The sequence below is a fragment of the Ambystoma mexicanum genome, chromosome 1p, assembly GCF_040938575.1.
Source record: "Ambystoma mexicanum isolate Mex_15411 chromosome 1p, UKY_AmexF1_1, whole genome shotgun sequence".
In the NCBI taxonomy this organism is placed as follows: domain Eukaryota; kingdom Metazoa; phylum Chordata; class Amphibia; order Caudata; family Ambystomatidae; genus Ambystoma; species Ambystoma mexicanum.
Window position 1 is genome coordinate 740,158,971 of NC_090921.1, and position 16,396 is coordinate 740,175,366.

The following is a 16,396-nucleotide window of genomic DNA, read 5'->3' on the forward strand; positions in this document are numbered from 1 at the left end:
TACCACTCCATCAATATGCAGATGGTATGTGACGCCAGCAAGATCATCACACATTGTTGTGCCCTATGTACTCATGACTCTATGGTCCTGTGTAACTCCACACTACCACGCTACATGGACCGACATGCTGGATGACGTGCCTGACTGCTTGGTAAATTGCATGACACGCATATGGCACTTAAATGGGGGAGAGATGCACACACCACCATGGTGCCAATGTGGATGTGACAGCACAATGTGCACATCACTAAACACTGTGCCCCAAAGCATCCCAAACAGAACATGACAACCAAATTCCATAGGAATGAAGTAAGGTTGACACCTATAGCAACATGACAAACAGTAAACCACCCCACATCCCACAACACATGCACCACTCATCAGTGGACCTCACCCTCCGTAACACCATCCAGCAACATGCAGTGAATATGCACTATGTTGCTGTCTGCAGCAAATCACCATGCAGGACAAGCATCCATGGGAGTGCATGGAACAAAACCACCAAGGGAATCCACTGTCTGTCACAGGGCTGCCACAACCACAGGAATGCAGCATGTCACCATGGGAAAAATCAGCGCTGAATGCCTAACATTGCAGAGCCTACTGCCAACGCTCCCACTCAGAAAATCTTACAGAACACAACACATCACAAATTAGACACAAACACAGCTGTATGCCTACACAATGCATGAGCAACAAGAAGGCAGTGCACACCGTCTATCATCTTGAAGATGCAACCCACACCATTAGTCCATGGCACAGGACACATTGAGGGACTAAAAATGGCGTGCATACAACCAGGGACATGTGCATGTGACCAACGATAATCTGCAGGCATGTGTGACTAGTACATCTGTCCATCATGAATCGACAGACATATACCTTTTTTTGCCTCCCATGCAGGTGACAGTGGCTATGCCTTGAAGCCGTGGCTCCTCACCCCTGTCCGAAACCCACAGAACAGGCATGAGGAGGACTACAATCGTTCCCACACCCGTACCCGTGTGGTCATCGAGCAGACCTTTGGCCTGTTGAAGGCACGGTTTCGTTGCCTTAGCCGGTCGGGTCATGCTGCACAACATGTGTATCCGAGGCAACGTGGAGCTGCCCCCTGACATTGAACTGCTACCACCTGGTGATGTTGAAGGGGATGAAGAAGATGTGGCTACACATCATCGCGGTGCCGATGCACAGGAGGGACGTGCTGTGCGTCAGTCAGTGATTGCACAATTTTTCTGACACACATGGCTGCAGAGGGTGACATGATAGTTGGACAGAAGGCCCTGGGTGTGGGAGTACATGTACACTATACACTGTATATGAATAAATGACACATGCACAATGATGAATGTCCACTCAAGATATTCTTCTCCCACAACGGGTGTATTTAAATGTCCAATAAAGATGAAATTGCACTAACCTTCCACCACCCTCACCCCTCTCCCCCTCCCCCCACAACTCACCCCCTCCCCCTCCCCCAACAACTCCCCCACACATCCTCACCCCCTACCCCTCCACCCACAACTCCCCCACACATGGTGTCCAAACAAGTGTCTTTTGCCTTCATCAGGCTGGCCAGTCTACTTCCTGCCACTCCCTGCACCTGGTGGCGGCATTTCCAGTTGGCGAAGGGTGCGCGCCAACCTGCATAGTGGGCTAGTCTGTGTGGAGCTCGAGGATGATATGGGGTGGCCGCCTGCTCTATTTGGGGGGCCGGATGCTCAGCCTCCATTGCATCAGCAATGCAGCTGAGGACCTGCGGCAGGGCTGATACATCCTCACACAGTTTACTGGTGCTATCGGCAATGATCTTCCCCAGAGAGGCGGTGTTCTCGCGCTACTCCTGCCTTGCTTGTGCATTGTCAGTAACAAATTGTTGCACCAGGGCAGTTAGCTCCTCCTGCCGCTGCTAAGTGTGCCCTGCCTGCTGCACCCCCGCTGGTACACCTGTGGAAGTGGAGGGTGCTTGTCTGTCATGCACAATTTCAATTGGGTCCCCTATGGGACTCATGGTCCCTTGGATGTCCTCCCCCCCAGACTGGTCCGGGGTGGTGCCATGGTCGGAGTCGACCGATGTGAGCTGGGGGGATGGTGCAGGACTTGGTGTGCCAGGCAGGTCGGAGGAGTCGTCCTCCACGGGCACCCACACCTGTCCCTGCGCCTCGTCATCAGCCAGCGGTGCTGTAGCTGCCGCCTCCCCGAATGAACTGTTCTTTGCTGAGAGTGCAGCTTCAACTGTGTCCTGTGCCAGTGTGACTGGAGTAGGTGGTACTGTGTCGACAGCCCTTGGCGGCACCAGCGCCATGGCATCTGGAGGTGGTTTCCTCTGCAGTGCCTGCCGGGGCTTGTGTTGGGCTTTGGAGGTGGAAGGCCTGTTGCCCTCATCCCGGGCCCTCTTCCGGGGTGTGGTCGGCTGTGGGGGTGAGTCCCGGGCCTCGCTGTCATGATCTGAGCCTGTGGTGGTCGAAGAGAGGGACGGCATGAGTGTTGGTTTGAGAAGCATCATGCATACATTTGTATAATTGCTCATATACCCAATAGAGGGTAGTAGGCAGTGGAGCTTGGATAATCACGTTGCTTGCTATTTGATGGGTAATGCAGGCATCCGTCGGGGTCACTCATGTTGGGGCAGACGTATGCTATGTGACGTGCATATTTATTGTGGCCTGCATGCAGGGTGACTTATGCCATAACATCTTAGTGTGGTTTGTGTAAGGTATGGCATTGCCTTGCTGCAGGCATCTGCATGTGTCTGTGCTGCATACGACAACTAGGCTGGGAATGTGTGCGTATTGGGGCATGGCTTGCCTCTTTAGAAAGACATATTGGTGGCCTACCATCAGACTCTACGTCACAGTGTTTTCTTAGGACACTCACCTCCTTCCGTCGGTGAGGTGGCGCCACACTCCATGTCACCCACACCTTGAATGGCCTCTATGCCGATCAGGCTGGCACATATCTCCTCCCACCGGGACAGCTTTATCGGAGATCTTGCTCCTCTGCCAGTTGCCATGGCCTGGCTCCTGTTTGCCCAGAGGATGTTGCAGACTCGCAGGCGCAGGTCATCCCACCTCTTCCTGCAGTCCTTAGTTGTGCGGGGGGGGGTGTTGATAACCGCGCTGACTTTTTTTGCCACTAGTGCCCAGATTTCCTTCTTTCTGATGACAGCCTCCCTCTTGAGGCTCTGGGCAAACACAACATCGGCATTCTCAGCCAGGGTCTCCGCCAGTATGGTGAGCTCATCTTCATTAAAGCGCTCCTTGTCCTGGCGGGAGGCGCCTTTTTTGACTGCCTTGGGCATTGTATAGTTGTTGTGGGTAGATTTTGGCACACTGCAATATACTCCAGGTCCTGGCTGCTAAGGATGGCAATGAATTGTGTTTTTAAAGATGGCCACCGTGCTCTTTCCCGTTCCTGTGCGATGACGCTATTTCCGGTTCCGCTTATTTACAGTGACCGTTATTAGTGGTCACCGCTGATAGCGGTAACCGCTAATAGCGGTGTCCGCTAATGCCGTCTTGAATCATGCAGGTAGTGCTGTCTGCGCTTTGCTTGATGCCGCTAAGGGCCATTTTTTAGACTTTTACAGCATGACGGTAATGTCATTACCGGCATGGCGCAAAGCTTGTGCATGCATACTCGTAATAGCCCTCTATTAGCGGGCTCTTGACTACACAGACACAATATTTGCTCCATGCCGGTAAGGACGGTTACTTACCTCCAAACTCGGAATGAGGGCCAATTGTCTCTAAAAATCTAAATTCATTGATAAGTGGTCATAATTTATAATCGTCATCCACATTGTTGTTTGGTCCATAATGCGATATTCTTTAAAGTATGTATGGTAGTAATCTTTTCCCAATTCTGTAAGACTTTGGCATTGTACTAGTAGGTGTTCAAACAATTCTATATTGCCTTCTGCTTCACAGAATCTACATCTGGCATTTCTCTCAGCTTTCTTTATTTCCGCGAGCAAGGACCGCTCTTGTAGGCCATACATTGAATCTTGTTCTCATTATTTGAGCTTGATATTTCTGATCTGGATATTTCTCTAGATATTTCGGTATTTGTCCTCGACATTTGAAAGGGTAGTTGGAGATCGTACATATTTTATATGATCTACATTGAGACATAGTAGTCATCCTATCATATTCCCATAACTTATTTTTAGCAGCTTTATCAGGATTCAAAATTAAGGTATCGATATCGATGAGCGTATTCTCCATAATTCTTTTACAAAGGTTCTTCCAGGTGTCAAGATGTTTGAAAGTATTACTTCTCAAATTTTCTGAGATGATTGGAATTAGCGAATTTGAGTACTCTTCTGGTGTTAAACATTTTCTGTATAGCAACAGGGTATTCCCCCAAACTTTGCTTTTCAGAGATGTTAAGCCTATTTCATATCTTATCATGGCATTAGGAAAGTTATTGGGTACAGGGAGCAATGATTTCCAATACATGCCTTCTATATAATTCCAATCGGGATGATATTGGGGCAGTTTAGACCCCGCTCCATAGATCACTGTTGGAACAACCATTTGCTTATACTATATTAATAGTCGGGTATAGGAGAATGTGCTGTATTTAGCATGAATGATCTTTCCTTGTGAACACAGTGACTGCATTTTGTGCTTTATTTCCATTTTATACGGTGTCCACTTTATTATTGTTGATATTAACTCCTAGGTATTTGTACTCTGTTGTAGCTGTTAATAGGGCAGCACCTACAGAACATTTGAACTCGAAGCATTTGTACGTTCCTCTCTTGTTCTGTATTTTCATGATGTTAGTTTTGGATGCATTTATCCCCAGTTTGTTTTGACTTGCATATTGCTGAAGTGTTTGAAGTTGTCTATGTAGTCCAATCAGTGTTTGGTCTACGAGCACCATGTCATCAGCATGGAGAAGCCATGCTGTCGGATGCTGACCCATTTTGGGGGGATAAATGTTAGCTGAGATTAAGTATTTATTTATGTCATTGATGTAAAAGTTGAACAGAGTGGATGCCAACATGCATCCTTGTTTTAAACCCTGCTGAGTCGTTATTGATTGTGACAGTATGCCATTCTGATCCAGTTTTATTGTTTTTATTTTTTTTTATCTTTTTTAAATACTTTATTTTATCATTTTAAACTTAATACAACATATGCATTTTCATAATGTCTTTGGATTACATTTCAACATCCAAATACTTACAATATCAACTAATAAAATTATTGTACAAACCATATTACCATCCTACAATCCTATTAAATATAGCTAATCCAATATTTTAGTACAACCTTCCCACATAAACAGCAAAACTAGACAACACATACACAATAAACATAGACAAACAACAAACACTTTTTGATATCATTATCCTTTCACCTCCAACCAACCCTTTATTTTAATAATACCTGCATCAACTGTACAGTTCATCAAATGGTCCCCATGTCAACAAATATTTTCCTTCTCGTTCGTGCTTTATTAGCATAACTCTCTCATAAGTAGCCAAAATTTGGAGATCCGATAACCAACCCTCCACTTCTGACTTTTTCCTCAATTTCCATACCCTCAGAAATGCTTAGCAGCCACTATCAATACTCTATTAATCCATCCTCTGTGCTCACGAGCCACCCTACATCTCCCACCATTTGAGAGCAGAATTGTTGAGTATGACTATTCAAGGCCTGACTCCAAAGTCCCACCACTCTTGCACAATCACATAGCATATGTAACAGGGTACCCCTTTTTGGCCACAAGCCCAGCATGAGTCATCATTAGACATACGTAGATAAACCATCCATGCTGGGGTGCAGTACAAACGACACAAGATCCTTTGATTATATATATCGCAACTCTAAATTCATTTTTGAGTTTGTGCCGACTCTTACAAAGTTCTCCCAATTTTTTATAGCTATTTCCCTACCCAACTCTTTCACCCATATCTGCCTCAGGTTCTCCCATGAAGTTGCACATGATGTCCCATTGGCATTAACTTTAGAGAAGTCAAAACCATACATGGAGACAAATGAAATAGACTGCAATTTGTCGGTCATTCTTTCATAGCACTGTTCAGCATCCCTTGTCTTTGCGTAAGAAGAGATTCCAATACTACGTAAGGCCTATGCTCTGTTTTCCCTAGACCAAAATTCCTTCTTAGTGAATCAAAAGAGACCATTTGACCATCCTTCCACACATCATACACCCTTAAGATGCCTACCTTTACCCAGGTCTGCCAACACAAGGTCTTGCTTCCAATCTGTAGCCCCAAATTGTGCCACAAAGGTGCTTGATAGTGAATCCATATTTGTTCTCCTCCACTAGCCATACAATTCCTCAAGGTATCCACAGTTGTTCCAATTGTGGGCAATTTGGCTACCAGATTAGGCATTTTTCCCATTGTATATACATCCTGCAGAGTGTATTGCAGAAATGTCTCCTTCTCTATAATCATCCATAACGGCATGTAAATACCCCTTCCATTAAAGTATAATGCTGATTTCTTTAACACAAACCCTTTGCAGTAGTTCTCTAAATTGGGATACCCAAAGCCTCCCTCTCACACAGGTCGCATTAGAACATGCTGTGGAATCCTAGGTCTCTTACCTTCGCCCAAAAGAAAATTCTGAAAAATGTTGTCAATGCGCCCGATAACCTTCTTCGTGAATTTAAGTGGAATAGACTGAATAATGTATAGAACTTTGGGCAATAGCACCATTTTTATCGCATTAACCTTTGCCCAAATATTAAGCATCAATGACCCCATTTTAACACATCCCTCTGCAGTACCTCTGTTATTTTGCCTACATTAAATTCACCTATATTCTGTAAGTCTCGACCAAGATGAATCCCCAGATATTTCACACTTTCTGTAGCCCACGGACAATTCCATGAAATCAAATAACTGCGTGGATGAGTAACATCCAAAGGGAAAACCACTGATTCCTCCCAATTGATCTTATGACCTGACAGACAAGCCACCTCCTCAAACATACTCTTAAGCATATCCCCAGCTTCCTTTGGGTTGGCCAAAATTATAGTCATATCATCCGCACAACATAACACTTTAATATCTCTATCCCCAACTCAAAGCCCTTGTAGCCCTGTTCTTGCCTAATGTAAGCTATCAAGGGTTTTATCGCCAAATTAAAGAGAAGAGGTGATAACGGGCACCCTTGTCTGGTACCCCTAGACAAAGGAAAGGAAGCAGAAAGTTCACCATTTACCCATATTCATGCACTGATTGAGGATTGCAAGGCTTAACTAGCTCTCAAAAAGGTATTCCCAAATCCTATTTTCTTAAGCATGTAGTCTAAAAAGTCCCAATTGATTCGATCGAGCGCTTTTTCAGCATCCATGAAGATCAACAGAATATACTCTACCTCATTCTTAGGAAGCCCCAATAAATCTATGATAGTTCTTATATGATCATAGCCATGTCTCCCACGTATAAACCCACTTGGGTAGGTTCAATCGATCCATCAATGTATTTTTCTAGCCGGTTTGTCAGTATCTTAGTAAATATTTTTTCATCCACATTTAGCAGCGATATCATCCTATAACTCTCACACTTAGTATGATCCCTACCAGGTTTTGGTATTACAGAAAATACACGTTTCTCTCCATCATAAAATAATTATATAGACTGCATAACAGCGCAGCTAATTCAGATCCAACAGCTTTATAAAACTCAACTGTCAGTGTCAACTGTCAGTCCAAGCCTGGGGATTTACCTATATTAAGCTAATCAATAGCTCTTAATACCTCATCCTCTCCTATTGGTTGATCAAGGCTCATTGCTTGCTCTCCAGTCAACTATGGCAATTTTATTGAAAACCTCTTCTAAGTTGTTCAATATTGGAGATTGAGTTTCAGTATATAAAGTTTTATAAACTTTCCTAAAACATTCGCAAATCTCCTCCCTTTTCAACATTGATATTCTCTGTTCATTCACAATTTTCCAAACATATCCATTATCTACCACACCTTTTACTTTGTTGGCCAGCAGCCTACCAGTCTTGTCTCCCTGTTCCCAATATTTCTGTTTCATATAAAACAGACAGTTCTCACTTTTCTTGTCCATTTCACTCCTTAGAGATTTTTGTGCCCTCTCCATCTCCATCTTATCTCCACTACTTTTTGACAATTGAAATTTCTTCTGCAACTTGCTTAAATTGTTCTCCAGACTCTTTGTATCCAACATTCCGGTTTTCCTCGTACGGGATGTGATATTCATTAATTCTCCTCAAATGGCCGCATTAAAGCTATCCCAGACCACTAACTCGTCAGCTGACCCTCTATTCATTTCAGAGAATGAGTTTATAAATGATTATAAAGATTTCAATGTACCTTGATCTGTAATATATATGTTTTTAAATGCCATCTTGATGTGGTTGACCTTATACCACCTAGTTCTAACTTCAGCTTAGTCATTGAATAATCCGACAACGCTCGTTCCATTATTTCCACTCTGTTAGTCTTATCAATGAGTCTATCAGAAATCAAAAAATAATAAATTCTAGAGTACGAGTCATGAACTGGTAAAAACAAAAAGAGTACTCCCTTTCTCCAGGGTGTAATGTTCTCCAAATGTCAACTAAATCAAAACTATACAGAAGTGTTCCAAATGCTCTACTTGCACTCTGCTGTGAATCTGTACTGTGCCGAGCTATCCAACTTATAATTAAGTACACAGTTAAAGTTAACCCCCAATATAACGTGCTCTCCACACATATTATGCAACAATGCTGTTACTTTTGTGAAATAATTATTCCCCGAATGACAGGGACCATAAATGGACCCTATTGTGACTATTCTCCCTTCATATTTTACATCAGCCAAAATCACTCTACCTACATCATCCATAGTTACCCTCTCGATATTCATACCTAATCCCCTACGAAATAGTATTCCCACACCTCTTGACTTGGACATATAACTTTGTATTGATCATTAAACTTTTCGAATCTTCCAATTGAGGAGTTTCTTGCAAAAGGACGACATCTGCATTTTCCTGACTCAGCCTCAGCATCACTTCTTTCCTTTTCCGGGGATTATTTAGACCTTTAACATTCCATGAACAAAATGTCAACTCATTTATCTATCCGCCTTTACCTTCCCTTATCTCTTCCTCCCTTCTATTCCCCCCTTTTATAATTTTAGTATATATAACTCTGAGAAGCTTCCTAGTGGTTCCAATATTCTGCAAGTGTAATTATGTTCATCTGACATGGAAACCAAACCACTGTCAAATTTACCCATGTGATTACCACACTCAGACGTGTCAAATAAATATATACCAAACAGACAACAAACATATAACAACACCCCACAAAGACACTTACAAAAACACACAGAAAACAAATAAAGAGAAAGCTTATCTCAACATTCCGCATCATTACAGAATGATAATTAGCCTAAATATTTACAATGTAGCAGTAGTTCAGAACTATACTCCCCTCGGTCTGCACCTTTACTTATTAACACCTGAATTCAGCACCTGCCCCCCCTCCCATTTTAATTCACTATAAAATGCACTTGAACTCACATCCACCCAGTGTGGTATCCTTCCATAGTGAACTGGTTCTCTACATACTATCCCCAAACAGCAATATACCATTCCTTCAGTGAACATTCCCAGACTCCATTGGCATGTCCATCAAAAAGTCTTGGCTTAAAAGGTTTGGTCTAAACTTGGCGACATCTGATAGTGATGAAAGAAAATCAAAGTTGCTTTAATCAGTACATAAAATCCATGGAGTCGCGTCTCACAAGGTGCAGGGTTTAGCCAAGTGAAAGACCCCTTGAAAGATATTGTGAGGTATAGGTAACCCGGAAAGAGACTGTGCCAAATCTTTGCAGAAAAATGTTTATTATTCAAAAGAAATGCCCTTAAAAACGATGACACATGTTTCGGTCCTCCAAGGACCTTTTTCAAATCAGGGCTAATAGTTTGTCTATAACACCATATATTCATAAAACGAATGAAAACATAACAAGATAATCACATTATGGACATGTGTATATATCGAAATTAAAATAGCAAAATACGGTTAATTGTGCATCCAAAAGCAAAGTGTAAATGCATGAAACAAATATATGCATGGATACCAAAAATAAAAAGACAGACAAAAATGGGGTGGGGAAAAGGGGGCGGAGAAAGCAGGGGTGATAAGTGGAGAGAGGTAGATGCAAAATAAATATTAATTGCGATATATTTTATATAAACACTATTATATTCATTCATATATGCTCATGTCAAAAGGTGTGTAAGTAGGTTTACCTTGGAATCATGTGAATGCCCCTGTCACACAATGTGAAAAACAAGCTTCCATATATTGAATGGGTTAATCCCTGTAAATTGTAAAATAATATCATATTCAAACTGCTGTCATACATGATTAGAGAATCTTGAAATTGAAAGTTTACACTTAGTACTTGGTTTCAGACTCAATTAAATCACAGTGCACGTTAAAATGTGCCAAATTACACGTATTCCTAAGTTACATGGTCTAATAAGTGAAAATCGCGCGTTCACGTGCGCGAAAATACACGTAGAATTGGGTTTCCACGTCTAGCAAGTTGAAGTGCACTTTCGTGTATGTGGAGTACACATATTATTAGAATGAGCGGTCTGGTAAGTTTAAAATGCACTTACATGTGCGCGAAATTGCACGTATTGGCGAGTTTACAGAATCTAAATGAGTGAAAGCAACTGGTAAGTAATCACGCACGTACGCGTGCGAGAAATTATATATATTAAAGGGTTTCCAGTCTAGTGAGTGAAAGCGCACCTTCGCTGTGCACGAAATTGCACGTATTGGCGAGTTTACAGAATCTAAATGAGTGAAAGCAAATGGTAAGTATTTAGGCACGTACACGTGTGAGAAATTATATAGATTAAAGGGTTTCCAGTCTAGTGAGTGAAAGCGCACCTTCGCGTGCACGAGAAAACGCGTATTAATAGTTTACACAGTCTAATGAGTGATAATGCCTGTTCGCGTGCTTAAGAATTACGCATATTAGCGAGTTGCAGAATCTAAGAAAGTGACAGCGCACGCTCGCGTGCGCAAATTTACACGTTTCTTTGAATGTGGCGAGCCATGAATTGTCAGACGCTCTCTTACCTGCTCATCCCAATACAAGCGTCCGATCGCAAAGTTGCTAAAATTCTCAAGGGGGCGCCATTAGGCGTCCTCTCTGTGATTATATCTGTTGCTATGGTGATGAAAACCTTGGTCTGTCCTTCCTCCATGTCTAGTCGTGTGCTCACAGGCGGCCATATTGAAAGGGAGTAAGAGATAATTTGACAAGTGTAGTAATTTACGGTAAGTTACGTAGTTAATCTGATTAAAGGTCTGCACATAATTGTGGAAATGCATTAAGCTTTTTCTAAGGAAAAGTGAACGTGAGGTAATCTATTTAGCGTAAAACTATCAAATAATGTCGTTCTTATTTATAAGGGAAAGGCCCCCAGTACATCATACAAGTGAGATGGTAAACATATTTTAAGTCACAGTAAACACAGCATAATTGTTAATCAAGTTTTTACAAAAAGGACACCATTTCATTGTTTGTGTTGAGGCCAAATACCGTTGAATTAAATTTACAAATTATTTTTGCCTCTGTTTGTCTGAGTTTCTTTTCTCTGTCACCTCCACGTCTTTCGAACGTCATGCTGGACGACATGCCTGGCTTCTTGGTAGATTGCATGACAGGCACATGGCACTGAAATGGGGGTGAGATGCACACACCACCATGGTGTCAATGTGGATGTGACAGCACAATGTGCACATCACTAAACACTGTGCCCAAAGCATCCCAAACAGAACGTGACAACCAAATCCCATAGGAATGAAGTAAGGTCGACACCTATCACAACATGACAAACAGTAAAGCACCCCACATCCCACAACACACGCACCACTCATCAGCAGACCTCGCCCTCCGTAACACCATCCAGCAACATGCAGTGAATGTGCACTATGTTGCTGTCTCCAGCAAATCACCACACAGGACAAGCATCCATGGGAGTGCATGGAACAAAACCACCAAGGGAATCCACTGTCTGTCACAGGGCTGCCACAACCACAGGAATGTAGCATGCCACCATGGGTAAAAACAAGACTGAATGCCTAACATTGCAGAGCCTACTGCCAACACTCCCAGTCAGAAAATCTTACAGAACACAACACATCACAAATAGACACGAACACAGCTGTATGCCTACACAATGCATGAGCAACAAGAAGGCAGTGCACACCGTGTATCATCTTGAAGATGCAACCCACACCATTAGTCCATGGCACAGGACACATTGAAGGCCTAAAAATGGCGTGCATACAACCAGGGACATGTGCATGTGACCAACGATAATCTGCAGGCATGTGTGACTAGTACATCTGTCCATCATGAATCGACTGACATATACCTTTTTTTGCCTCCCATGCAGGTGACAGTGGCAATCCCTTGAAGCCGTGGCTCTTCACCCCTGTCCGAAACCCACAGAACAGGCACGAGGAGGACTACAATCGTTCCCACACCCGTACCCGTGTGGTCATCGAGCAGACCTTTGGCCTGTCGAAGGTACGGTTTTGCTGCCTTAGCCGGTCGGGTCATGGCATGTGTCATGCTGCACAACATGTGTTTCCGACGGAACATGGCCCTGCCCCATGACATTGAACTGTGTTTGGGAGAATTCTCTTATAAGGCTAATTTCCCAAACCTAGTGAGTCCCCTAGCAGCTTTGCTGGATTTTCGGGGTTTGTTTATTTCTCCTGCTAAGAGTGAGACTCTTTTCCTCCCACTCTTAGGCATGATTTGAGTGTCTTTGACTCTGTGGGTGCTTATGGGCTATGGGGTTTTCTTTCTGCTCCATAGGGGATCATCTATTTTTTATGTGTGTGTTACACAGCACGCTCAGTGCAGTAACACAGGGGTGTGATAGTGACCCCCAAACATAGACTCCATACCCTGGGACTGACTACTGTCTCCCAGGGCATGTAAAGTCACCATTGACTTTACTAGTCCTAAATTGTGAACAGAACCAGTACAAACCATCATATTGTGGAAGTACTGGAAGGGGTTAATTATATTGCCACTGGGTCTGTTTTCAAGGGGGCACTGTCCAGTCCCACCTTGCCAAGTTTCTGGCTGGTGGCAGTGGCTACCACGAGAAATATTCCACCGGAATATTCCCTATGGGATTTTCCCATTGATTTTAAACGCACCACTTTTTGGTGCAATGCTAAAGATACCGCCGGTTTATGTATTTAATATTAAATCACTGGTTGGGTCTTTTTGACAGAACTCGATTCTAAAATGGCGTTTGTGTCAGTCTCTGTAACTCTGACCAAGGTCGAGCCCTTTGTTCCACTATTTTGGCAGGCTTCTCCACAGAAGCCCTCCAAATGGTGCCACTCTGTCTGGGTTCCACAGGAAGGGTGGAGGGGGGAATTGGCACCCTGGACTGCGTTGCCTTAGCAACCCAAGTCGCACTCTACTCTGATTGGCCCAGTGGTGAGCCGCCCGGCTCACCACTTGGCATGTGTGATTGACAGCTAGGCTGATGAATGGGGGCTTTTCTGCATAAAAGCAGGGCCTTTGGGACTGGAACTTCAGAAGTCGCCACAGGACCTAAGAATCTGAAGAGGGAAGAAGCTGAGCCATCTGCAACAACGACACCACTGGTGAAGCCCTGCTGCACCTACCTCACCACTTTCCCGACGATAAGAGAAGATCTTCTACTGGACGACTCTTCTTCCCCTGAGCTGGTGGGATCAACCAGTTGGCCCTTTTCGCCTTCCAAAGACGTCTCTTGGTCGAATCACCCGTGCCAAGCACCCCGGCAGCCAGATAGCCAAGTTCACCACTTTTGACCGCAAATAAAAGGACCGCACCTTTTAATCGGTAACTCCGCGGCTGGTTTTATCCCTGTGCAGTGCAACGACTCCACGTTTCCTTCTTGACGAGATCCTCTCTTCCCCTACTTGAAACAATAAACTGCAACCACTGCTAGGAACAACTGCCCCCGCTGGAGCATTCTTCCTCTCTAAGGTACTGTGTCCTGCCTGGCCTCCCTTTCTACAGATTGCTAAAGGTGACCCTTAAATCCTTGGCTTCGAAACTGGGTTGGCTCCAGGCCTTCTAACTATATCTTTTGAATCGCCCCAACCTCTTTTTGAACACTCTGCAAAGAATGTCAGTGCACTTTAAACCATGTGATCCTGGGCACATTTCGCTTTGCTCCATTTAGAGTGGGCCTGGCCTTTGAACTTTGGCTCTACAGTATAACCTGCCTTTCTCCCCTGGCTCTGAACTCTTAAAAATGTTGGGAACTGTTTTATTTTTATGCTCTGCCTTTTTCTCTCTCTTTAACTACATTATCAGAGTGCCATCTTGGTTAAGCGCTCACATCTGTTCTAACAAATAGTAGTGTTTTAACCCTGACTTGTCTGATAACTATTAAGGGAGGTGTGTATACTTTACCTGACTGTGTTTTAACTTGCTTTTGATTGAGAGTGCTAGTATATGCCATAAAGTGTGTTTTAAATAAATAATTATATACTTTTTATACAAAGCTCTGGTCAGTGTTTGTTTGCTCTACTGTGTTTTTGGCCCTATTGTGTATACTCTACATACTGCCCTACTCTTCTTGAGCGAAGTCTGACTGCTCAGCCACAGCTACCAGGTAAATCTGGGTGGTGCAGACTGCTACCAATTGGGTTTACTGCTTCCTCCTGTAGTCTTAATCTTTTTGCAGTGTTCCCCAAGGGAACTGCACAGGATTCTGCCTAACAAACTGCTACCACCTGGTGATGATGAAGGGGATGAAGAAGATGTGGCTGCACATCATTGCGGTGCCGATGCACAGGAGGGACGTGCTGTGCGTCAGTCAGTGATTGCACAATATTTCTGACAAACGTGGCTGCAGAGGGTGACATGATAGTTGAACAGAAGGCCCTGGGTGTGGGAGTATATGTACACTATGCACTGTATATGAATAAATGACACATGCACAATGATGAATGTCCACTCAAGATATTCTTTTCCCACAACAGGTGTATTTAAATGTCCAATAAAGATGAAAGTGCACTAAACTTACACCACCCTCACCGCCTCCCCCTCCCCCACAACTCCCCCACACACCCTCACCCCCCTTCCGACTCCCCCCACAACTCCCCCACACATCCTCACCCACCCCCAAAACTCCCCCACACATGGTGTCCAAACAAGTGTCTTTTGCCTTCATCAGGCTGGCCAGTCTACTTCCTGTCACTCCATGCACCTGGTGGCGGCATGTCCAGGCGGCGCAGGGTGCGTGGCGACCTGCGTAGTGGGCTAGTCTGTGTGGAGCTCGAGAATGATGGGGTGGCCGCCTGCTCCATTTGGGGGGCCGGATGCTCAGCCTCCATTGCATCAGCAATGCAGCTGAGGACCTGCCGCAGGGCTGATACATCCTCGCACAGTCTACTGGTGCTATCGGCAATGATCTTCCCCAGAGTGGTGGTGTTCTTGCGCCACTCCTGCCTTGCTTGTGCATTGTCAGTAACAAATTGTCACACCAGGGCAGTTAGCTCCTCCTGCCACTGCTAAGCGTGCCCTGCTTGCTGCACCCCCGCCGGTACACCTGTGGAGGTGGAGGGTGCTTGTGTGTCATGCACAATTGCAATTGGGTCACCTATGGGACTCATGGCCCCTTGGATGTCCTCCCCCCCAGACTGCTCCGGGGTGGTGCCATGGTCGGAGTCGACCGATGTGAGCTGGGCGGATGGTGCCGGACTTGGTGTGCCAGGCAGGTCGGAGGAGACGTCCTCCACGGGCACCCACACCTGTCCCTGCGCCTCGTCATCAGCCAGGGGTGCTGTAGCTGCCGCCTCCCCGACTGAACTGTTCTCTGCTGAGTGTGCAGCTTCAACTATGTCCTGTGCCAGTGTGACTGGAGTGTACTGTGTCAACGGCCCTTGGCAGCACCAGTGCCGTGGCATCCGGATGTGGTTTCCTCTGCGGTGCCTGCCAAGGCTTGTGTTGGGCTTTGGAAGTGGAAGGCCTGTTGGCCTCATCCCAGGCCCTCTTCCGGGGTGTGGTCGGCTGTGGGGGTGAGTCCCGGGCCTCGCTGTCATGATCTGAGCCTGTGGGGGTCGAAGAGAGGGGTGGCATGAGTGATGGTTTGAGAAGCATCATGCATACATTTGTATAATTGCTCATCTACACAATAGAGGGTAATAGGCAGTGGAGTTTGGATGATCACGTTGGTTGCCATATAGGTGGGTAATGCAGGCATCCGTCAGGGTCACTCATGTTGGGGCAGACGTATGCTATGTGACATGCATATTTATTGTGGCCTGCATGCAGTGTGATTTATGCCATTAGCATCTTAGTGTGGTTTGTGTACGGTATGGCATTGCCTTGC